This window comes from Lepisosteus platostomus, unplaced genomic scaffold, assembly GCF_059453375.1.
Source record: "Lepisosteus platostomus isolate fLepPlt1 unplaced genomic scaffold, fLepPlt1.hap1 Scaffold_86_H1, whole genome shotgun sequence".
Taxonomy (NCBI): Eukaryota; Metazoa; Chordata; class Actinopteri; order Semionotiformes; family Lepisosteidae; genus Lepisosteus; species Lepisosteus platostomus.
Genome location: NW_028291698.1, coordinates 97,501 through 122,398, shown reverse-complemented (window position 1 = coordinate 122,398; position 24,898 = coordinate 97,501). Strand labels below are relative to the sequence as shown.

Genomic DNA, 24,898 nt, shown 5'->3' with positions numbered 1-24,898 from the left:
TCTCTTGATAGGCTAAAGCACACTCCTGCAACATCAACACATCTCCCTCTCTCTGCTGGAGGTAATCAAAGACACACTGGCATTTAACTCTGTCATTGATACCTCTGGTGTTAAGAGAAATTATGTTTAGAGCCATATTACATAAGAAAGTGGAACCAGTCTTTACAAAACACATTTCTCTTCGGTCTCACCTGTTACCTTCTCTTTTTCTTTTTCTTCTTACCAATTTCCTGCCAGCCATCCTCTGAATGAGCCTTCATCAGGGTGGCAGCAGTAAAAGCGTTCACGGAGTCCATTTCAAGGAAGGGGGTAGAAGGAGGGGTGGAGGGGTTCCAGCTGTCCCTATCGCCATGCTCTCCTTCCTCCTCGCTCGGGGAGAAAACAGAGTCATTTTTCCTTTTCCTCAAGTCCAGCTCCTGGTAGCACTGAGGGGAAAGGGGTGCAGCCGATGCACCAGTCTCCTCTTCCCCCTCACCCACCAGCTGTTGCAGATCCTCCGTGACGGACTGGATGGAGGAGAGGAGGGCATCTGTAGCACTTGCAGAGTCTGAGAAAAGCAGCTCCGCTGAATCCTGGGTATCGTCGCTGGACCCGCTCCACCGGTGGGGGCCCCACAATGGCCCTCGTTCTGAGGAGCAGGAGTGGGGGAGGGGTCCTCGCTGTTCTCTGGGGTTTTCAAACCCTCGTGCTTGTCTGGTGCAGTCTGCGGTTGTGGGAGCGTAGTGGATTTCTCTTCCACCGGCCCCGGAGCCACAGCAGGACTGATCCTGGCTGGAGGCTGAGACTCTTTGTTCAACAAGGGTTCTTTGTTTGACTTGTTGTTTGCTTTGGCTTTTCGGGCCGGTTTGGCTGAAACAAGCACTGCCTCATCCTTTCTCATTTTGAGTTTATTGGCGTAGGCGTGAGGGCAGTTCTTAAAAACGTGTCCTTCCGAGCCACATAAATTGCACTTTGGCAGCATTGAACAGTCAGAGGCTAAATGTCCCTGTTTGCCACAGGTCTTGCAGCATTTCACAGTGCAGGACGATGCCAGGTGTCCCACAGCACCACAGCGCCGACGCACCTTTGGTTGTCCCACATAAAAAACATAGCCATTGCAGGCGCCCAGCCGGATTGTAGAGGGCAGGTGCCTTAAGCCTCCATTTACATTGTCCGGTAGCAAGCGAACCTCGAATTTCCTTGCTCCTGTTTTTATACCGTCAACATCTCTAACCTCAGTTCCATGGTGGACTGTGCAGTACTGCTTAAGCCAGGTGTGAATGTCCTCCGTCTTTGCCATTTCCGAGAACATAACAACATGCACCGTTTTCCTCTCTCTCTGTGTCAGAGGCTGCAAGTTGATCTTCTCAAGGGCAGGAACTTTCCCTCTTTTTGCCTCAAACACATCCACACATTGTTCAAACAGAGAATAGGTAGCAAAAACAACCTCAAATGCTTTCTGACCTGGGAGAGCGAAGATGAAATCCAAGTGCCGAGGTTCAAAGCCAAGTTCCTTCTGTAACACTTTTCTGCCTAACTGCATACGATCCATGAAGAGGTCATCCAAAAGCTCAAAACGTACAGCATTCTTGCGGGATCCAAAGGTTGCCATCTCAAACTGCAAAACAAACACTGCTTCCAGAAAACAAGAAAACAATCCAACTACACCAACTACAGGCTGATCAAGGTATCTCCCCTGCCAGGTAAGCCGAGAGCCGCAGGCGATGAGCCCGGAGCTGAACGGGCCCCACTGGCTCGTTTGTAAGGCCAGGTGCATTGCCAACCACGACCGGCAGGGCAGAGGGCTTGAAGGCGGCCTGGGCTCCTGCAGCTGTCCAGCCACGCACTCTGGTTTCTCTTCATCTCGTACAAATCTTTTGCCTTTTACTAAAGATTTCCATGGAGAGGAGCATGAATGAGTTCCATACAATTTTTGTGCTTCCCTGCCTTCGGGTGGGGCGCAGCTGGGCTGGTCAAAGAGAGAAAACAAAACCGCTCACAATCGCTCTTACAATGCAGTAAGTAGCACAGGCTACTTAGGGAGTAGGCTGATGTGTTTAAAAACAACCAGCGCCAGGCAGGAGTCAAACCTCCAAACTCCTAATCCATAGTCAGACACATTATCCATTGCACCACTGACCCTGGTGTGACATTGCAGGACTGTAACCCAGTGAGCTTAGCACTGCAACTAGTAAAATATTACCCCCGGTCCATTCTTTTCCAAAAGTGAGAAACACCTGTTTTCTACATTTTGTCTGTTTTAAAATCATATCTCTTTAAACCAAACCAAGAGTTTGTCTTTTGCACTGATATTCTGATTCATTTCGATTTCAAAGAAAAAAAAACATTACCTTCCAAAGCATCATAAAATTGTCCCTTCCTCCAGACTCTACTTCTCTCTTGTAGTAGTACAGCAGACCTTTCCAGGTGAGCAGATCACAGAGTCCGAAATGAGCTTCCTCCATCAAGCAAAGTACCTGAACATGACTCTGTCATCATAAAAGCGCCCCTGTAATAAAGAAATTAAATCCGAAATCAAGAGGGCAGTTACCTACTGAAGTTCAAGAAGTCATAAATTTTAACCTAGCAACACATTAAAGGCTGCATCTATACAAGTACGATTCTAGAAATGCTCACCAGATTACGTTTTAAGAAAGAACTGCGCCTCAGGTTCCGCCGAGATCTTAACTCGGATGGCAGGATTCAGAGTCTGGAGTGTGGAATGATGGCGCACGGAGGGTCCACATACTGTGGATCCCTCAGTGATCTTCCGCGTGTTCAAACCGCCAGCGTGTGACTCCCCTGTCCCCGTGACCTCATTGCTCTGCTCTCGCCTCTGTGCAGCTGTGCCCGACTCATGGTAAAGTGGAAAAAAATATGCCCTCAACGTGAGATTTACACTGGAGTGAGGATAGTTGTTACCTTCTTATCGTTGAAACGGATGTATGTGATATGGCGACTAGGTTCTTCTCCATTAGCAGGCTTAAGGTTAAAGAAAAAAACATTGCTGACTTCTTTTTTTTTTGCCAGCCGCGAGCGCTGATTAGCGAGGTTTGTATTTCATATTTTGCAAGTTGCATCCATTTTAAGAAAAACAAGTCGTTCAAGACAGGAAATGAATACTTGCATTTAATTAAGTCTAGACGTATGCGGTTGTCCATAATGACCAGTTCTGTTCGAGAACACAGAACAAAAAAAGGCACCACTGGGATTCAGACCCAGGATCTCTTGTTTACTAAACAGGCGCTTTAACCAACTAAGCCACGGCGCCCTGGGAGTGCTGTCTTTTTGCAGCCACTTGGACACACCACTCAGACACATCTGCATTCGGTGTGTGCTCCGCCTGCTCGCTGAGCAAGTTGCCACCTTTACATACAATAGCAACATCGACACCAAGAGAAAGGATGACAAATGGCTTTTATCTGGAACTTTTCATGTCCAAGGAGCTCAATGTGCTTTCTGTGTACAACAGGGCCACTGAACTCCACACTGGCCACTGAACCACAGTAGTGGCTTGCTGGCTTGACATCTCCCAAGGAAAATGTTGAAATCGCATGTGGAACAGGAAAATGACCCTCGAGTATGAGGGAAAAAAAAGAAAAAGATCAACTGGAGTGCGCCAACCCATGTCAGGACAGCCCAGTTTTGTTGACGAGGTGGCCGAGTGGTTAAGGCGATGGACTGCTAATCCATTGTGCTCTGCACACATGGGGTCGAGTCCCATCCTTGTCGCTCTCCTTGTCTGACACTTGTGCCCGTTCGGTGTTGGCCCTCCTGTTCTTTGCTCCGGTACTAGAGCCGTACATTTTCTAGCGGTGGCTGAACATGGTATAGTAGCCTAACGTCGGTATCGAGCAGTGACAGTAACAGTATTTACATGCCCGTGCTGCCAAGTGGCTCTGGGTTGATACCGCGTTTTCACTTACTTGCAACGCAAACGGAGAAAGCGATTTTTGACAGTCTCTCGAGAGACTGCACTAGGTGTTTAGGGATAGACTTTGTCAGTTCCCCCTGGGATGATGGCCTCTCAAATAGTTTGTGATTCCTCTAGACGTTTATACAGTAGAAGCCTGCTTCGTGGCTTAAATCCAAGCTAATGTAACGAGTTAGAGGTCTGATGCAGAACTGCGAATTCAATGAACGGGAACAGTACAGTACATTGCACTGTATGTGTGAGGAAAGCTGCCCCCTTCTGTCCTTGTCGACCGAACAGAGGACTGTAAAGGATACCGCCAAGAAACTTTAGGATGCTGGTTGGAATACAGCTCCAAAGAAGCCCCTTTGGGTGTTATGTCATCAAAAAGTAAGAACAGCGACTCTCCCTTTGATCAAATGCGCAACAGAGCTGTTTTCCGTGGAGCAGGTTTCAGACCCGTAGACCTGTTTTATTTGTAGGGCAGGGCGCATTCCCAAATGCGAATCTCCTGTTTTAGAAATGCTTTGGGCGGCGTGAAGTGAAAATAAGAAATGGACTCCAGATGCACATGGAAGCAATCAAGTGTTTCATCCGAGCTGTTTCAAAGACTGCTCAAGAGCTTTCCTTTCACAGAGGCACAACGATTAATGATGGGGGTGCACCCTTCAATGCGCCTTACGACTCTAGGGAGTGATTGAGACGATTCGTAGCGTGTGCTAATTTCCCTCTATTTCCCGTGTTGCAGTGGTAGGATGACGTAAATTCCTGCTTCGACACGTAATGGCATTATAATCAAGTGCAAGAGCTGAGGGCTTTAGTTTTGTTTCGTTTTCCATGGCGTTTGTAAGCACGCAAATCAAAGGCAATTCCTGTGTCTAACAGGAATGTAAATGCTTTTGAAAGTGCAGTGTGGTGCAGCTTGTAAAATCCTTATCCACATTTGTGGTTTGTTGCTGTTTTTTTTGTCTGCCAAAACTGCATTTTGACATCCGGACGGGGAGACTTTATCATTTGAACGTGAAGCCAGCCTTAAACCCTCTGAGGCGTGTCTGTCTGCCGGCACGTATTTTGTCAAAGGTATTTATTTTTTTTTAACGGAGAGCGACTTTGAAAAGGTTTCCGCAGCCACGTCGCACTCCGTGTTAGATTAAAGGAGGAATGCGGCGATGGCGAACTCGCTGTAGTCGTGGCCGAGTGGTTAAGGCGATGGACTCGAAATCCGTTGGGGACTCCCCGCGCAGGTTTGAATCCTGCCGACTATGGCGTCTGCCGCACGTCTCCTTATGCCTGCGCGGCAAAGGCGAAGTGCCGCTTCTCCTTTCCTGGTACTATAAAAACGCTAAATCGCTTGGCCCCGCTGCCATGGAAATGAGTTCTTCAGATAACCACACATCTTGCGTTCGCACCTCTGGTGTTGTACTTATGCCTTTGAAAACCTAATGAATAAAACTGAAAGAACCGACACAATATATAGGTGCTCGTAAAGCACGCATTAAAGAACTGTTAACAGCAAGGGTTTCAGTGGGTTAACTGAGGAGAAGGCGTGATCGCTAATTGCTGACATTGTATTTGGTGTTAGAAACATTCTTACTGTGCATGACGTGGAACAAATGTAGCCACAGAAATTGCATCACGCTTTCATGTATGCTATTGCAGACACCAACGTTGCCTAGATAGAAAACCGAAATAGCCGTGGGTTTGCTTGCTGGTCTGAAGGATCTCTCTTCAAATCTCTATCATTTGTCAATGGAAGTAAAAGGCGCTGCAATCTCATACGTTCAGAATTAAACCCGCAGCTGTTGTTCGACTTTATTTCTTGACTAATTACAACTTAGTGTCGCAAGAGCAGTTACATAAACTTGTCTGGTATATTTGAACACAAATGCCGTTCTTCAATTAAAACTAACAGTACATTGTCAGGGACATTCAGTTCTATACAAACAAGAGACAGACAAGAGAATATTTCTACCTTTCATGTGGACTACGTGTTGACTTAATGATCGGAATAATTGAAAAGTTCGGGTTCATAGCCGATGCAGTGCGTGCTAATTAGAACAACAGCAACGCTGAGCTCTCAGCACCGTACTGAGCCCAGGTGATTTCCTAAAGCTGTCAGGTGCAGTTCATTTACATGAAGGAAATCTCTTACTGAGTACGATTACAATGCAGTAAGTAGCACAGACTACTTAGGGGAGTAGCCCGATGCGTTTAAAAACGACCCGAGCCAGGCAGGAGTCAAACTTACAATCTCCTGATTCGTAGTCAAACGCGTTATCTATTGCGCCACTGGCCATCGTGTGACATTGCAGGACTGCAACCCGGTGAGCTCAGCACTGCAACTAGTAAACTATTACCCCCGGTCCATTCTTTTCCAAAAGTGAGAAACACCTGTTTTCTACATTTTGTCTGTTTTAAAACCATATTTCTTTAAACCAAACCAAGAGTTTGTCTTTTGCACTGATATTCTGATTCATTTCGATTTCAAAGAAAAAAAAACCTACCTTCCAAAGCATCATAAAATTGTCCCTTCTTCCAGACTCTACTTCTCTCTTTTAGTAGTACAGCAGACCTTTCCAGGTGAGCAGATCACAGAGTCCGAAATGAGCTTCCTCCATCAAGCAAAGTACCTGAACATGACTCTGTCTTCATAAAAGCGCCCCTGTAATAAAGAAATTGAATCTGAAATCAAGAGGGCAGTTACCTACTGAAATACAAGAAGTCATCAATTTTAACCTAGCAACACATTAAAGGCTGCATCTATACAAGTACGATTCTAGAAATGCTCACCAGATTACGTTTTAAGAAGGAACTGCGCCTCAGGTTCCGCCGAGATCTTAACTCGGATGGCAGGATTCAGAGTCCGGAGTGCGGACTGATGGCGCACGGAGGGTCCATATACTGTGGATCCCTCAGTGATCTTCCGCGTATTCAAACCGCCAGCATGTGACTCCCCTGTCCCAGTGACCTCATTGCTCTGCTCTCTCCTCTGTGCAGCCGAGCCCGATTCACGGTAAAGTGAAAAAAAAGATGCCTTCAACGTGAGATTTACTCTGGAGCAAGGATAGATGTTACCTTTTTATCATTGAACAGGATGTATGTGATGTGGCGACTAGGTTCAATTTTGTATCCTCTTTAAAAGATTAAGAACTGGGGTGAGCGTGATTTACCACCCTTTCAGCTAAGAACCCGACGTGCGCACCGTTTAAGCTGCATAGACTCGGTTGTTTAACTCTTCTCCATTAGCAGGGTTAAGGTTAAAGAAAAAAAACATTGCTGACTTCTTTTTTTTTTTGCCAGCCGCTAACACTGATTAGCAAGGTTTGTATTTCATGTTTTGCAAGTTGCATCCATTTTAAGAAAAACAAGTCGCGTTAAAGACAGGAAATGAATACTTGCATTTAATTAGGTCTAGCTGTAGGCGGTTGTCCATAATGACCAGTTCTGTTCGAGAACACAGAACAAAAAAGGCACCGCTGGGATTCGGACCCAGGATCTCCTGTTTACTAGACAGGCGCTTTAACCAACTAAGCCACGGCGCCCTGGGAGTGCTGTCGTTTTGCAGCCACTTGGACACACCACTCAGACACATCTGCATTCGGTGTGTGCTCCGCCTGTTCGCTGAGCAAGTTGCCACCTTTACATACAATAGCAACATCGACACCAAGAGAAAGGATGACAAATGGCTTTTATCTGGAACTTTTCATGTCAAAGGAGCTCAATGTGCATTCTGTGTACAACAGGGCCACTGAACTCCACAATGGCCACTGAACCAGTGGCTTGCTGGCTTGACATCTCCCAAGGAAAATGTTGAAATCGCATGTGGAACAGGAAAATGACCCTCGAGTACGAGGGAAAAAAAAGAAAAAGATCATCTGGAGCGCTGCAACCCATGTCTGGACAGCCCAGTTTCCTAGACGAGGTGGCCGAGTGGTTAAGGCGATGGACTGCTAATCCATTGTACTCTGCACGCATGGGTTCGAGTCCCATTCTCGTCACTCTCCATGTGTGCCCGTGTGCCTTTGGCCCTCCTGTTGTTTGCTCCAGTACTAGAGCCGTACATTTCCTAGTGGTGGCTGAACATGGTATAGTAGGCTAACGTCAGTATCGAGCAGTGACAGTAACAGTATTTACGTGCCGCTGCTGCCAAGTGGCTCTGGTTTGAGACCGCGTTTTCACTTACTTGCAACGCAAACGGAGAAAGCGATTTTTGACAGTCTCTCGAGAGATTGCGCTAGGTGTTTAGGGATAGACTTTGTCAGTTCCCCTGGGATGATGGCCTCTCAAATAGTTTGTGATTTCTCTAGACGTTTATAGACTAGAAGCCTGCTTCATGGCTTAAATCCAAGCTAAGGAAACGAGTTAGAGGTCTGATGCAGAACTGCGAATTCAATGAACGGGAACACTACAGTACATTGCACTGTGTGTGTGAGGAAAGCTGCCCCCTTCTGTCCCTTGTCGACCGAACAGAGGACTGTAAAGGATACCGCCAAGAAACTTTAGGATGCTGGTTGGAATCCAGCTCCAAAGAAGCCCCTTTGGGTGTTATGTCATCAAAAAGTAAGAACAGCGAATCTCCCTTTGATCAAAAGCGCAACAGAACTGTTTTCCGTGGAGCAGGTTTCAGACCCGTAGACCTGTTTTATTCGTAGGGCAGGGCGCATTCCCAAACACGAATCTCCTGTTTTAGAAATGCTTTGGGCGGTGTGAAGTGAAAATAAGAAATGGGCTCCAGATGCACATGGAAGCAATCAAGTGTTTCATCCGAGCTGTTTCAAAGACTGCTCAAGAGCTTTCCTTTCACAGAGGCGCAACGATTAATGATGGGTGTGCACCCTTCAATGCGCCTTACGACTCTAGGGAGTGATTGAGACATACGTAGCGTGTGCTCATTTCCCTCTATTCCCCGTATTGCAGTGGTAGGATGACATAAATTCCTGCTTCGACACGTAACGGCATTATAATCAAGTGCAGGAGCTGAGGGCTTTAGTTTTGTTTCGTTTTCCATGGCGTTCGTAAGCGCGCAAATCAAAGGCAATTCCTGCGTCTAACAGGAATGTAAATGCTTTGGAAAGTGCAGTGTGGTGCAGTTTGTAAAATCCTTGTCCACATTTGTGGTTTGTTGATGTTTTTTCTGTCTGCCAAAGTTCCATTTTGACATCCGGACGGGGAGACTTTATCATTTGAACGTGAAGCCAGCCTTAAACCCTCTGAGGCATGTCTGTCTGCCGGCACGTATTTTGTCAAAGGTATTTATTTTTTTTTAACGGAGAGCGACTTTGAAAAAGTTTCCGCAGCCACCTCGCACTCTGTGTTAGATTATAGGAGGAATGCGGCGGGGGTGAGCTTGCTGTAGTCGTGGCCGTGTGTTTAAGGCGATGGACTTGAAATCCGTTGCGAACTCCCTGCACAGGTTTGAATCCTGCCGACTATGGCGTCTGCCACACGTATCCTTGTGCCTCCCCGGCAAAGGCGAAGTGCCGCTTCTCCATTCCTGGTACTATAAATACGCTGAATCACTTGGCCCTGCTGCCATGGAAATGAGTTCTTCAGATAACCACACATCTTACGTTCGCGCCTCTGGTGCTCTACTTATGCCTTTGAAAACCTAATGAATAAAGCTGAAAGAACTGACACATTATGTAGGTGTTCTTAAAGCACGCAGTAAAGAACTGTTAACAGCAAGGGTTTCAGTGGGTTAACTGAGGAGAAGGCGTGATCGCTAATTGTTGACTTTTTATTTGGTGTTAGAAACACTCTTACTGTGCATGACGTGCAACAAATGTAGCCACAGAAATTGCATCACGCTTTCATGTATGCTATTGCAGACACCAACGTTGCCTAGATAGAAAACCGAAATAGCCGTGGGTTTGCTTGCTGGTCTGAAGGATCTCTCTTCGAATTGCTATCATTTGTCAATGGAAGTAAAAGGCGCTGCACAGAGAGGACCACTGTCGTGAGGCCGGTTAGCTCAGTTGGTTAGCGCATGGTGCTAATAACGTCAAAGTCGTGGGTTCGAGCCCCTTACTGGCCAGGTCCTTTTCTCCTCTCTTACCAAAGCTGTTAGGTTCCTTTCCGTGGTGAGATGGGTTGTCATGCAACGCTGCCACATAGTGCCGACAGACAATTAAATGACAAAAATGAAGAGAGTTAAAGCAGCTGGAGAGGTTCACTTACAACTTTTGAGCTGACACAGTTTTGGAAAATGTTTCCTTCACGCTGCACTGTACCATATAGGCAGCCAAGTGTCTCCAAAACAAAACAAAATTGACAGTCATATAATGTCCATTAACCCCGGTTTTAAACGCAGCATCATGTCTGCCATCATAAGAATATGAGTCCAATATTTTAGAATATAGTCAGAATGAATTCTAACCTTACCTGTGGTGTCTTTGATCCCTTTTGCTCAATGCATGGTGTACGTACTGAATACATGTGTCTTGAGAATGAGGAATGGGCCCCTGAGACAGTCATTTGCCTGTTTCACAAATGATCGTATTTTACTAGAGATTCTGTTTGGGATTCAGATGTGCATTCAGACAGCAATCCCTTTCAAGAAATGATACGTTCTGGATGAGGTCAAAGGTGCTGGAACACTGTATTTAGGATGTGTTTGCAGTGATTGTGTGTCTCCTGCTTCAACGCAGTGATATATAGATGTGCTCCTGTAATTTATTGGTACAAGCCCAGGGCAGTAAGCAGTCTGAGGATTTATTTCCAGACGGCATAGAACAGTGAAGCAGTGAAGTAGTGCAACACACTGGATCATTATATTATTAGAATCTATTCTACTTAAATTATTACATTATACACAACTTGAGTTCATTTTAAAAATTAAAAGGTAATGAAAGGAATGCATTTTCATGAGAAAGATAATACCGATTTTTCATGTGATAATCTTCCTTATATCATGTCGTGCATCATTTGGACAATTTGTGGGCTTGAAATACAAAGAAAATCATGTTCTATGGTACAAGACAAATACAAAACTTAAGTTTTTATTTTAATTAGATTTGTTTATTAAGCATAAGCAATCATTTATTACATTAATATATGTGAAAATGACATTTTAGCACCATAATATTACATACAGGTCTCTAGCTTCAACACAGTGATATATGCTCAGTGATTTATTGGTACATGCCCAGGGCAATAATCAGAATTAGTATTTATTTCCATACGGGCTACAGGTAGTGTTGTGAAATACTTCAACACACTGGATCGCAGATTTAGACCCCCTGCACTCTTACTCCTTAAAAACCAAAGAAATGAAGATATGTAGCAATCACATTGTAACAGGGGTGACAGTGACTTAATGCTTATACTAGTGGACTTCTGGTACCTTTAGGGTACGGTGTTCCCTGAAGGGCTCTCAAACCCCGCATTTCAGATGCCTAGCTGTATCGCTGATGTGTTGCACCTCAGAATCACTTTTAAACCTTACCTCTGGTATCTTTAATCCCTATTGCTCAACGCATGGTGAAAGTATTGCATAAATGTGTCTGAAAATGAGCAATGGGCACCTGAGAAACTCATTTGCCTGTTTCACAAATGATCATATTTGACTAGAGATTCTGTTTGGGATTCAGTTGTGCATTCTGACAGCAATCTCTTTCAAAAAATGATTTTACCTTATCGCAGCTTTGCCATTCTTGCCTCTTTGGACAATATCTCCATCTTGTGGTCGTTGTTGGTAATGTCTAGACAATATCTCCATCTTGTGGTCGTTGTTGGTAATGTTTTCTTATGCCCTTTTTTATTTCAATTCTCTATTAGTTGATTCTAGAATCTCTACAATAGAGTTGAAAACATCAGTTTTATAGCAGACAATATGACATTATTTATAGTCCAATTAGAAATTTATTACCCTGTTTTTAACATAATAACAAATTAAAATTGATTAAAACTAAGTTTGGAACACCAGGGAACATAAAAAATGATTTTTAGGAAAACCATGAGGTTCTCTGTGTCCGATGCCTGAAAGGGGAGAAAGCTAGAATCCTTTGATTTTTCAAAATTTGAAAATAAACATTATATAACAACAGCTTTCATTCCTAGGAGTGAAAAACAACCATTTTTGAAGACATATTAGTTTCTAAAACACTACAATAAAGTTAAAAACATCCATTTTATATCACATTATTTTTTGTGAAATAATTAAATTGGCTTATTTCTCTCGCATTAAATTGGCTACAAATGCAAGAATTCAACCAGATATTCTTGTAAAATGTATAGTGTTGCATTGCAGTTAGTTAATGTAGTTAGTCCATAGTCAGCAATCTAAACTTTATTGTTAAGCTTTAATGATTGATGTTGTACCAGTAACCTTTAGAAATACTATAGTACTTCACAAATGCTTTGTGTGTTTGGAAATCTTTTGAGTAAAAGCCTTATAAAAATAGGTTTAGTTTTTACAGGATATCACAAAGAAGTAGGATGGTATAATTCTTATAATTGCTTAGTGATTGTATTTGGAAGATTATGCACTAAACAGACTTCAGGGATGCCAGTGGATCATTGTGCTATTTGGAATTATTCCAAAAATCAAGTGACCTATTTGCTGAAGTATTTTTAGTATTATTTATTTAGTATTAATAAAGAATAGATTTATTAAAGTCATGCGATGTGCAAGAGGGATATGTAAAATAATTGAAAATAAAGTTTTTTATTATTGTTATAGAGAAACATGATCAGATTTTCCCTGGTTCAGAAAAAAGACGGTTAAAATCTGTAATCTTTCCACTTGTATGTCATCAGACATTAACGAGTACAACCCCCCTCTCTGCCGGAGTGCTGGCTGTGACGAATTAAACCAATTTCACAGGTATTTTCAAAGTAGGAAGTACAGTGTTAACTAGTAGATGGCCTCCTCAATGAAATCGCTTCAACATGCTAATGCGTTGGTGTAACAGTCCGGGCGTGGCAAGCTTCCAATGTCAACTCGACTCGATTGGAAGACAATGAACGTATTTTAGCCCTAAATGAATTAATAGCAAACATGGTTTACATAAAAGACATTTTTCCAAGAAAGTTCATAATAATACGATCTATAGTTGAAATCTGAGCCTAAATATAAAGAAAAAACCATTTTCAGAGAGCAATCACGCTGTGTTTATGTAGAAAAAGCGATTAGGTTTATGAGCAATCTAATTACCTATTCGCTTAAAACGCTATATAAAATAAAGTTTATTTAAAGATGAATGATAAGTGTCGCAGTTTAAATAATTTTCATAGTAGGGCTAGGATAGATTCCAAGTGCATTTTTGCAATTTACGTTGCATTGTCCAATGTGATGTTGTAATACAGTTTAGAATACAGTAAGTCTAAACTGTATCAGCTTTATTTATGGGTTGCAATTTAGAAAAAGTCAAAAACCGCACTCAAAATGCAATTTAGAGCTTTCTGGCAAGAGGAGACACCCAAATTATAATGTAACATGCCACTGTTTGTGCATGAACAAAGTTATACTGCAATTTTCCTTAGATACGCGATTAAAAAAAATATTTTTTTTGAATCCCCGGCCGAACACATTCCATAAGAATCAGCGCTTTTATACAGTATATCGCCTTTAAACACATATATTTAAACACGCGTTTACGATTTAAATCAAAACGCAATTCAAATCAATATAAATGTTTATTTTGTAACGCATAGGTGACTATTCATTGTTATTAAAAAGACGTAAATTCGATCATGTTGTGATATTTAGAAATATAAATTTGTTTTGATGCGAGTGAGGTTTTATTTAATCTCTGACCAAGGGAAATGTTTCATTTTTTCAAAGAAATGTTTGTTAAAAATTAGTCATAGTTCCATGAGATTCAACCACAGACCATGTGACATAGGAGTCAGGAACCTAACCCACAGCACCACCAGCGCAGACACATGCTGAGGGCTGAAAAAGCACTACAGAAACATTATCGACTATAAAATAATGTAATTAGGCACAGAAGAAGTTTACAGCACAGTACAATAATAAATGCTGACCATGACTTTAGAAGCATAAATTACCTTACACTCAATTTAAACACAAGCTGTCTTTAGCCCTCTAAGCTGGTTCATACAGAAATGTTGAGAACCAGGCTCAGAAAAACACAGCTTCATTAGCGAATACATATGCAGAACAACTAGAGAAGATGTTTTACAGAGGATGGATTTTTAGAAACATCCCATCAGTGACATCACTGAAGTCAACTCCTAGGTAACTGTCGTGTGGATAGTTTCACAAGAATCAGACAAAGGTTTAAGCATCGCTTATTTTAGATAAAACTGCAAAAAAACAACAACAACCCATAATATACTTCTTTGCGGCTCTGTTTGCCCAAATCATATATTCACAACGTGAAATTAGAAAATAATATTACGTAACCAAAAACCGCAATATGGAAACAGAACCTGTGTAATTGTTGACAGATGATGTACTCGTAACATTTTTACAAGACGAACTACAACATTTAAAAAATGACTTGTATGTACTTGATATCTCTAATCAATCCACTGCACTGCATTAAAACAAAACGAAAACTAAAACGCCCTGGGCATACCGTTTCGCGCTTCTTATCAGTTGCTCAAAAGCAATTTGACCGTATGAAATGCATAATATAAACCTAGAAACATATACGTGAGGAGTATTTACGTAGTATCGGTGTCAAGACATACCTCTCAAATACTGTAAATCAAGTTAAAAATATCTCAAGACCGATTCTGGTCATAATGAAACCATGTTTCGTGTATGTTTTCTTTAAAGTACCGAGACCAGCCATATACTGTATGTTTATGTTCCAAAATTAATATCGTTTATGGCCTTCACACGTGTTCCAGTATGCTCCTATTCTTTTTATGCTCAGGCACTAAGATTTCCCTTCAGTGGTAAAATTCCATATAAATATTCAATACTTAAACGGGCACAGTTAAGACATTAAATATACATATACATATACATATACAAACTGTATACAGTACAGTTTGCATACGGTAATATGTTTATGTTCCTAAATCAACCTCTTTTATGAGCATGTGAAAGGCATGGTGAATCGATTCTCAAAAATTACTGTACTTTGCATGATTGGAAAAAAATGCGTGATTGCGAAATGCTGTGGTGTTACTTTTACAAAGACGGGCAATGAAAAAAATAATGTGGACCAGGGCAATACTTTGAGTTTACAGCTTGTCCAAGTTCATTTATTATTAATACTATTAGTAATATCTTCATTAAAGACTTTGATGGCTACAGCTCAAACATGAGAAGTTGAGCTTTATTAGCTCCACCTTGCGGAAATTCCGGATACTATTATTTTGCTAGCGGTATTTACCGGTAACTCGCGGTATTTACCGGTAACTTGTGGTAGACTGCGTACAGCGTACGCCCGCGCATTTTGAATGGCTGCATCTGTAGCAATCATATTGTAGCAGACACTCAATTGCCTGTTTCACAAATGATCATATTTTACTAGAGATTCTGTTTGGGATACGGATGTGCATTCTGACAGCAATCTCTTACAAAAAATGATTTTACCTTATCGCGGCTTTGCCCTTCTTGCCTCTTTGGACAATATCTCCATCTTGTGGTCGTTGTTGGTAATGTCTAGACAATATCTCCATCTTGTGGTCGTTGTTGGTAATGTCTTCTTATAGATAGATACTTTATTGATCCCGTGAGGGAAATTGCAGTGCAACAGCAGCTTAACACACACAACACAGCCACAGTGTAACAATTATATAATAATAGTACAATACTGTATATATACTGTATATATATATATGAAACAGAAATAGAAACAGAAACAGGAATCGCTTACTACCTGGAGAATCTCTGTAGGAATATCTAGCATTTATCAATGGAAATAAAAGCTGCTTTAATACAGTGCATGTTCAAACTCAAACCCTCAGCTGCTGTTCTTGTTTGTTTTGGGACAAATTGCAACTGAGCATCGCATGAGCCGTTACGTACCCTTATCTGTTAGGGAATTTCAAGGGAGGAGTTAGGTCAGAATGGGTAGGCTGCAAAACAACAAGTAAAGATTTATTCCGAGATGAAACGTTGTGGCGGTTTTCTTATCTTTTCAACATGGACTAAACTTTTACGTGTTCCTTATATGCTATATATGTATATATTAGCACCAATGTCGTTCTTAAAAACTAACATGAAATTGTCAGGGACATTCACCTATATACAAAGACGAGACAGACAAAGTAATAATTCTATATTAACGTGGCCTACATATTGACGCAATGATCGAACTAAGTGACGTGTTCTGATTCAGATCCCCTGCAGTTCATGCCAATTAGAACAATAGCAATGCTGAGTCCTCCCCACCCTACTGAGCACAAATTCAGCTGCTCTCCAGTTCTGTTCTGCATGTTTTTTCATTGCAATTGAGCTCGGAGCTGGAGATGATCTCCATACAGTTCTGTGTTAACTAGCCCGCACTTGCGTGCTAATTTACGGGTTGTGGCAGATGCTTTTCTATAGTTCATATACATGACGGCAACCTGTTACCGAGGAACCTGAGAGGTTTAAAAGCCTCACGAACCAGGCAGGACTCGAACCTACAATCTTCTGATCCGAAGTCAGACGCGTAATCCATTACGCCACTGGCCCATAGAACATGTGTTTGCATTCCACCACAGAGAGCTCTACACTGCTACCAGTAGTACACTTCCCCATCTAAATTTTCACAGCAAGAAACTTGTGTTTCCTACTATTTTTATCAGGTTTAAAATATCATCTCCTTAAAACAGAAAAAGTGTTGGTGTGTCGTGCTGAAATTCTGATTGATTTTGAATTCAAAGAAAAAAGGTTTTCTTCCAAAACACCGTGAAATTGTCACATCTTGCAGACAATAGGTGTATTCCATGTTGAAAAGAGAAGAAAGAAAACCATGGAGCCTTTTACAGGTGTGAGGCTTCTTCAGGTGTGAGAAGACCTCACGGCCGAAACGCTGTGTTTCCGTTCTTCTCTTTTCAGCATGCAATAAACCTATTACTTGTTCCTTTGCAGCCGAGGCATGCTGACGTAGCTACCCAGCTGAACATCTTGCAGACTCTACAGTACTTCTCTCCTGTAGAAGTAAAGCAGGGCTTGCTGGGTGAGCTTTTGCTCCGGTAAATTAGGTCACGTGTCATGTTAAATCACTTCTTCTAAACACAACATTTGCTGGTGCTAGCTTTCCCCATGAAAAGAGACATTTCCCTTACAGTACATGACATATCGTTTTTATTCTATCAATAAGTATAGAAATAAAACAAAAGAAAAAATGTTGTCGCCAAAGAATGCACAGCTCTGTCGCCTTGGGGAGGTGTCAAGGGCATTGAGCTCCTTGGACATGAGAAGTGCCCGATAAATGCCATTTCTCATCATTTCTCTTGGCGTCAGTTCTGCTATTAAATGGGACGGAGGCAACGGGCTCAGAGAGCAGATTAAGTGCACACCGAACGCAGATGTGTCCAAGTGTCTGTAAAAGCACGGTGCTCTGCTGGCGCTGTTCCCTAGTGGCTTAAAGTGCCTGCCTAGTAAGCAGGCGATCCTGGGTCTGAATACCAGCGGTGCCTCTCTCCGTGTCTTGTTGTGCCGCATATCTCATTTCAGACAAACATGTACAGCTTGGTTCAGTTTAATGCAAGAATTCATTTCCTTTCTGGAATAACTTGTTTTTGAAGAAATCCATACAGCTTGTGAAAGATGAAATCCATTTCTTGGTTGTCAGTGGAAAAAGATTGCCGGCTGCAAGAAGTGCAAGTGATTGTTTTCTTTGACCATAAACCTGCAAATGTAGGGCGCACAAAAGACTGTCAGACTCTGTGGTGCTGAAAAGTTGGTGGTTCAAGCCCCTCCAGTATGCGTGTCTCAGTTTTTCCAATGTAAACATCATCACCATTGCAAAAGAAGATGGCGCAGAAGGCTCCACAGCCGAAACGTTGTGCTTCTTTTCTTCTCTTTTCAGCATGGAGTAAACCTTTGCTTTATCCTTTGCAGCCTAAGCATGCTGACGCAGCTACCTTTCTCTTAACACGCCTCAATCATTATTCACCAAAACGATCAGCAGAATAAGTCGCCTTTGTGGTGATGTCACTCCTCTGCTTCACAAATGTCCTTAGTGACGGGCCATTTCTTTCTGCCATTTTTCCGGAGCGGTTATTGATTGCTCCATCATTTCCCTCTTACTTTCCATCACTAGATTGAAAAAAAAAACAGAAACAGGCTGACAGGACGACAATCAAATTGCAAAAACTCATCAAAGCACTCGATAGAGTATTTGAATCCACAAGTAGCTACGAGCAACTTTGTCCTGGCTTGCATGAAAGTCGGAAAATGTCAAAAAGAAAAAGATGGTGGCTTTTTCATATTCGTTCTTTTATTTTTAGTTCGTTGCTTCTTCTGTCCATTGTCCTCCTGCCTGGCTCTTAACCTGTGACTGTTTGAACGCACACAGTAGACTTTCATGCAGGGGATTTGTCCTGAGCCTCTGTGAAAGACCCACCCACCCCCATAAATAACTGCTCTAGAAACACATGAATGCAAAACTAAACCACAGCTTAAAGAGGAGCTTGTCATGACCGCCAGGCAGTTAAGACCAACTCTTAAGCAATCTAAACAGCACCAGCAGCGGGTGATTATTAACAAACGCCGCCGCACGAGTTTACCCACCTGCACACACTCCACCGTGCGGTACGCAGTGCTATTTTTACCATCTTTATCTGCTTCCCGCTGGTATTGAGTCTACTCCTTGAGAGCTCTACCTGGCGTTTTTTCCATTACCTCGTTTATTCTGGATATTGGACTCCCCTTCTAACTTTTCGACTTTGGACCTCGCCTCTCACCTCGGACTGTTTGCCACCAGTGTTCTCCCTGGATTACGACTTACCTTACGCCTCTTGACCAAGAAACAAAGCAAAGCAGAGCAAAACAAAACAAAATGAACAAACGAAAACCCTCACGTCCCGCACTTGCATATAACGCCGTTACGTGCCCGAGCGGTATTTTACGTCATCCTAGCACTGCACCCCGGGGCGTACGGTATATGGGAACGAGCACACGGCACGAATCGTCTCGAATCTCGAATCACTCCCTACAGCTGTAAGGCACCTTGAAGCATGCACCCCCAACATTCTTCTTTGCGCATCTGTGTAAGGTAAACTCTTGAGCAAACTCTGAACCAGCTCTAAGGAAACTAATCCGATTAGACGTTACTTTGACTCATCTTTTAAGGGACCCTTGTTAATTGGAGAAATCAATGATTTCGAATGAATTCTGTATGCGTTAAAAGACAGCTATACACAGAAAACATGCAGGACACTTCTCATGATGTTTCCCGAGCCGAAACACAGTGCGTTTTTCCAAGCCATCTGACAAAGCCCGCCCACTGAAAACTGCAGCAAATCGTGTAAAGACGTTCAACTTTGTAACTACTGCACGCACAGGAAGCAGAATAAATTCCTCTTTTCAAACTGTCAAAGGTTTACTTTGCGAACACTGCAGGACATCGCACAATCTCTTTTGAACGGGGACAAACGATTTCTTATGGGGCACAGTAAGTACAGACGTTTAAAAAGCTCCACTCATGCCGACGATGCAGCATGAAGAAGCGCAACCTAACGTTTGCATTCCTAGCAAATTCCTTTTATTTTTTGATAAATAAAGACAGTCTTGTTTAACAAACAACACACACAACATTTTACATTGTCAATTCAATTCAAATCAATGTATTTCTATATAGCGCCTTTCACAACAAGGTTGTCCCAAGGCACTTAACAATGCAAGTTGTTAAGAGCCTTGTGTCTAATATGCCGCCTAGGTAACGTGCTGTCTCTTTGAGGCAAATGTTTAAATCCTCTGAGTTAAGTGCTGAAGTTATAGTAGTCCTATCAGTATTGTTGCCTCCGATCAACAGATCCTCAGTTTTCTCAGAGTTGAGTAACAAAAAGTTTTCACACATCCAAGTATTTCCTTCCTTAATGCATTTAACTAAACTGATAATAGAAGAGTTGTCGTTTGGTGTAAACAAAATGTTTATTTGAGTGTCATCAGCATATGAATGAAAGTTCATATTATTTTTTCATATTATCCTACCTATCAGCAGCATGTAGAGAGAGAGAGCAATATTGGTCCCAGCACTGATCTTCTGGTACCCCAAATTGAACTGGTGACATTGATGAAGCAGTACAATTATTAGATATTTGAACATAATGAAAACGATGAGTAAAATGTGAAGTAAACCACTGAAGGACGGTTCCAGATAAGCCAACCTCAAACTCAAGCCTGTGTAACAAAACAGAGAGGTCAACCGTGTCAAAGGCAGCTCTAAGATCTAAAAGCACAAGCACTGTTGCATTCCCCGCATCAGTAGCTAAGAGAATATCATTTACGACTCTTGTTAATGCAGTTTCAGAAACCAGACTGAAATTTCTCAAGTATATTATTTGAATCCAGATACGATTGACGTTGGGCAACAACTATTCTCCCAAGACTTTTAGATTGAAATGGGACCTTTGAGACAGGCCTGTAGTTGTTAAGAACTTGTGGATCCAAATTTGACTTCTTAAGGAGCGGTCTAACAACCGCTACCTTAAATTGATCAGGTACAACGCCTGACGCAAGCGATGCATTCATCATACTAATTATAGGTCCTGCCAGTCCTTCGAGGGAATCTTTGACTAGCTGAGTGGGGATGGGATCTAGCGAACAGGTGGTTGACTTTGTCTTACGTCTGTGTTCATGAGTCCACCATAAGAAAAAATCTGAACAGGAGTGGTGATCATGCGAGGTCACCATGGAGGAAACCACTGCTCTCCCCCCAAAAAAAACCACCACTGCCCCTCTCAAGTTTGCTAAAGACCACATGGATGTTCCACAGCAACTCCTGGAACAATGTTCTGTGGACAGACGTGACAAAAGTTGAACTTGTTGGTAAATGTGCACAGCGTTATGTTTGGAGATAACAAAACACTGCATACCAACTCCAAAACCTCATCCCACCTGGGAAGCATGGCGGAGGCTGTTTTGTTAAAACAGCAATGTCAAATGTTGGGCGTGTGTTGTTTGTTAAATCAGACTCTCTTTATTGATTATTATGACTTAGATAAAGATAAGATCACATGTTAGGAGCCATTCATGCAGAAATCCACATCATTCCGAAGGGCTGTTTACAAAAGTTTTTCTCCCAACTGTATGTGAGAGAAAAGCAGAGACGCTCACTGAGTAAGGTGGGGTTGCAGCTTTGCAAATCACAAGGACATTTGTACGCTCAAAATGGGACAGGAGCACCCCAGATGGGACTCGAACCCACAATCCCTGGCTTAGAAGGCCAGTGCCTTATCCATTAGGCCACTGGGACACACTGGGTTGGGTCGATCACGCTGATGAAGAGCCAGTTTTTTTTTTTCCTTTGCTTTTTCAAAGGGATCCCCAAAATTAGGAAAGTTAGGCAGCAGAAGGTTTACTGTGACCTGAGAAGGACCGGCATCCAATCACGGTGGTGCACACACACACGCTCTCACTCATCTGAGCTACACGGCTACCAAGATGATCTCAGGTGCGCCGAGCTGGTACGGAACATATTGAACTGATTGACGGCGAATTGTTTCTCAGACAGGCTTTTCACCTCTGAGCTCCCTGACTGACAGTAATCCGCTAGGTAGTGAAACAGTCAGCTGCTTCTAAGCCTTAAACAGCTGCATCTCGGCGCTTCCACAGAGAGATGATTTGAAAGCCAAACATCGCCCATTGGGAACACCTTACTATCACTAGTTTAAGAGACTCTTAAGGTCTTGCAGAGGTGCCTGTCTAATAGCATGCGCTTTGCAAGCTATAGGTGTTTGGACTAAGGCAGAATGCCTGTTAACAAAATGTTTTTCTAAAGGGGCCTCGCACTCTTTTCCAAGCAATGGTCACCATCCCCACCGAGTGTCACAATGTAGTCATGTCCTAGGACATCACCTGTTAGTCTCCATTTGTCTGCCACCAACACTTTAGGTTACGGGGTCACAACCGCACCCCGGAGACCAGAGGAGCCGTTGGCGTTCTGGCGGCGCAGATTGGGCTGAAGGTGGGGCGCTTGAATCTCGCTGTTGGAGGCCGTCTGAAACTGACCCAAGCCTTTCCCTTGAATTAAATGTAAATAAGAAATGAACCCCAGATGCACATGGAATCAATCACGTGTTTCCTTTGAGCCGTTTCAGAGACTGCTACAGAGTTTACCTTGCACAGATGCGCAAAGATTAATGATGGGGGTGCACGCTTCCAGGCGTCTTACTACTTTAGGGAGTGATTGAGACAATTCGTAGCTTGTGCTCATTTCCCTCTATTCCCCGTGTTACAGTGGTAGGATGACGTAAATTCCTGCTTCGACACGTAACGGGACTATAATCAAGTGCAGGAGCTGAGGGCTTTAGTTTTGTTTCGTTTTCCATGGCGTTCGTAAGCGCGCAAATCAAAGGCAATTCCTGCGTCTAACACGAATGTAAATGCTTTTGAAAGTGCAGTGTGGTGCAGCTTGTAAAATCCTTGTCCACATTTTTGGTTTGTTGATGTTTTTTTCTGTCTGCCAAAGTTGCGTTTTGACATCCGGACTGGGGGACTTTATCATTTGAACGTGAAGCCAGCCTTAAACCCTCTGAGGCGTGTCTGTCTGCCGGCACGAATCTTGTGAAAGGTATTTTTTTTTAACGGAGAGCAACTTTAAAAAGGTTTCCGCAGCCACCTCGCAGTCCGTGTTTGATTATAGGAGGAATACGGCGGTGGCGAGTTCGCATTTGTCGTGCTCGAGTGGTTAAGGCGATGGGCTCGAAATGCGTTGGGGCTTCCCCGCGCAGGTTCGAAACCTGCCGACTCCGGCGTCTGCCGCACGTCGCCTTGTGCCTGCACGGCAGAGGCGAAGTGCCGCTTCTCCTTTCCTGGTACTATAACAACGCGAAATCGCTTGGACCCGCTGCCATTGAAATCAATTCTTCAGATAACCACACATTTTGCGTTCGCACCTCTGGTGCTCTACTTATACCTTTGAAAACCTAATGAATAAAGCTGAAAGAACCGACACGATATGTAGGTGCTGGTAAAGCACGCAGTAAAGAACTGTTAACAGCAAGGGTTTCAGTGGGTTAACTGAGGAGAAGGGCGTGATCGCTAATTGTTGACTTTTTATTTGGTGTTAGAAACACTCTTACTGTGCATGACGTGCAACAAATGTAGCCACAGAAATTGCATCACGCTTTCATGTATGCTATTGCAGACACCAACGTTGCCTAGATAGAAAACCGAAATAGCCGTGGGTTTGCTTGCTGGTCTGAAGGATCTCTCTTCGAATCTCTATCATTTGTCAATGGAAGTAAAAGGCGCTGCAATCTCATACGTTCAGAATCAAACCCGCAGCTGTTGTTCGACTTTATTTCTTGACTAATTACAACTGAGTGTCGCATGAGCAGTTACATAAACTTGTCTGGTATATTTGAACACAAATGCCGTTCTTCAATTAAAACTAACAGAACATTGTCAGGGACATTCAGTTCTATACAAACAAGAGACAGACAAGAGAATATTTCTACCGTTCATGTGGACTACGTGTTGACTTACTGATCGGAATAATTGAAAGGTTCGGGCTCATAGCCGATGCAGTGCGTGCTAATTAGAACAGCAACGCTGAGCTCTCAGCACCGTACTGAGCCCAGGTGTTTTTCTAAAGCTGTCAGGTGCAGTTCATTTACATGAAGGAAATCTCTTACCGGGTACGATTACAATGCAGTAAGTAGCACAGACTACTTAGGGAGTAGCCAGATGCGTTTAAAAACGACCCGAGCCAGGCAGGAGTCGAACAAGCAATCTCCTAATCCGTAGTCAGATACATTATCCATTGCGCCACTGGCCCCGGTGTGACACTGCAGGACTGTAACCCAGTGAGATCAGCACTGCAACTAGTAAAATATTACCCCCGGTCCATTCTTTACCAAAAGTGAGAAAGACCTGTTTTCTACATTTTGTCTGTTTTAAAACCATATCTCAAACCAAACCAAGAGTCTGTCTTTTGCACTGATATTCTGATTCATTTCGATTTCAAAGAAAAAAAAAACATTATCTTCCAAAGCATCATAAAATTGTCCCTTCTTCCAGACTCTACTTCTCTCTTGTAGTAGTACAGCAGACCTTTCCAGGTGAGCAGATCACAGAGTCCGAAATATGCTTCCTCCATCAAGAAAAGTACCTGAACATGACTCTGTCTTCATAAAAGCGCCCCTGTAATAAAGAAATTAAATCCGAAATCAAGAGGGCAGTTGCCTACTGAAGTTCAAGAAGTCATCAATTTTAACCTAGCAACACATTAAAGGCTGCATCTATACAAGTACGATTCTAGAAATGCTCACCAGATTACGTTTTAAGAAGGAACTGCGCCTCAGGTTCCGCCGAGATCTTAACTTGGATGGCAGGATTCAGAGTCCGGAGTGCGGACTGATGGCGCACGGAGGGTCCACATACTGTGGATCCCTCAGTTTTCTTCCGCGTGTTTAAACCGCCAGCGTGTGACTCCCCTGTCCCCGTGACCTCATTGCTCTGCTCTCGCCTCTGTGCAGCTGAGCCCGACTCATGGTAAAGTGGAAAAAAGTATGCCCTCAACGTGGGATTTACTCTGGATCGAGGATAGATGTCACTTTTTTATCATTGAACAGGATGTATGTGATGTGGCGACTAGGTTCAATTTTGTATCCTCTTTAAAAGATTAAGGACTGGGGTGAGCGTGATTTACCACCCTTTCAGCTAAGAACCCGACATGCGGACCGTTTAAGCTGCATAGACTCGGTTGTTTAACTCGTCTCCGTTAGCAGGGTTAAGGTTAAAGAAAAAAAACATTGCTGACTTCTTTTTTTTTTTGCCAGCCGCCAGCGCTGATTAGCAAGGTTTGTATTTCATGTTTTGCAAGTTGCATCCATTTTAAGAAAAACAAGTCGCGTTAAAGACAGGAAATGAATACTTGCAAGTCTAGCCGTAGGCGGTTGTCTGTAAGGACCAGTTCTGTTTGA

The 24,898-nt window shown here is 42.9% G+C and overlaps 7 non-coding genes across 7 annotated transcripts; 4 read left to right on the top strand and 3 right to left on the bottom strand.

Moving 5' to 3' along the window:
• The first annotated feature begins 1,822 nt into the window (after positions 1-1,822).
• Positions 1,823-1,939, top strand: LOC148630835 (U5 spliceosomal RNA). The gene has a single exon (XR_015934977.1). It is a non-coding gene; the product is annotated as a U5 spliceosomal RNA (small nuclear RNA).
• Positions 1,940-3,629: 1,690 nt separating this feature from the next.
• On the top strand, positions 3,630-3,711 carry trnas-gcu (transfer RNA serine (anticodon GCU)). Its single transcript has one exon. It is a non-coding gene; the product is annotated as a tRNA-Ser (tRNA).
• A 1,364-nt stretch (positions 3,712-5,075) lies between these two features.
• trnas-cga (transfer RNA serine (anticodon CGA)) lies at positions 5,076-5,157 on the top strand. The gene has a single exon. It is a non-coding gene; the product is annotated as a tRNA-Ser (tRNA).
• A 2,203-nt stretch (positions 5,158-7,360) lies between these two features.
• On the bottom strand, positions 7,361-7,434 carry trnat-agu (transfer RNA threonine (anticodon AGU)). Its single transcript has one exon. It is a non-coding gene; the product is annotated as a tRNA-Thr (tRNA).
• A 374-nt stretch (positions 7,435-7,808) lies between these two features.
• trnas-gcu (transfer RNA serine (anticodon GCU)) lies at positions 7,809-7,890 on the top strand. Its single transcript has one exon. It is a non-coding gene; the product is annotated as a tRNA-Ser (tRNA).
• Positions 7,891-16,420: 8,530 nt separating this feature from the next.
• On the bottom strand, positions 16,421-16,493 carry trnar-ucg (transfer RNA arginine (anticodon UCG)). The gene has a single exon. It is a non-coding gene; the product is annotated as a tRNA-Arg (tRNA).
• Positions 16,494-21,152: 4,659 nt separating this feature from the next.
• trnar-ucu (transfer RNA arginine (anticodon UCU)) lies at positions 21,153-21,225 on the bottom strand. Its single transcript has one exon. It is a non-coding gene; the product is annotated as a tRNA-Arg (tRNA).
• Between the last annotated feature and the right edge of the window lie 3,673 nt (positions 21,226-24,898).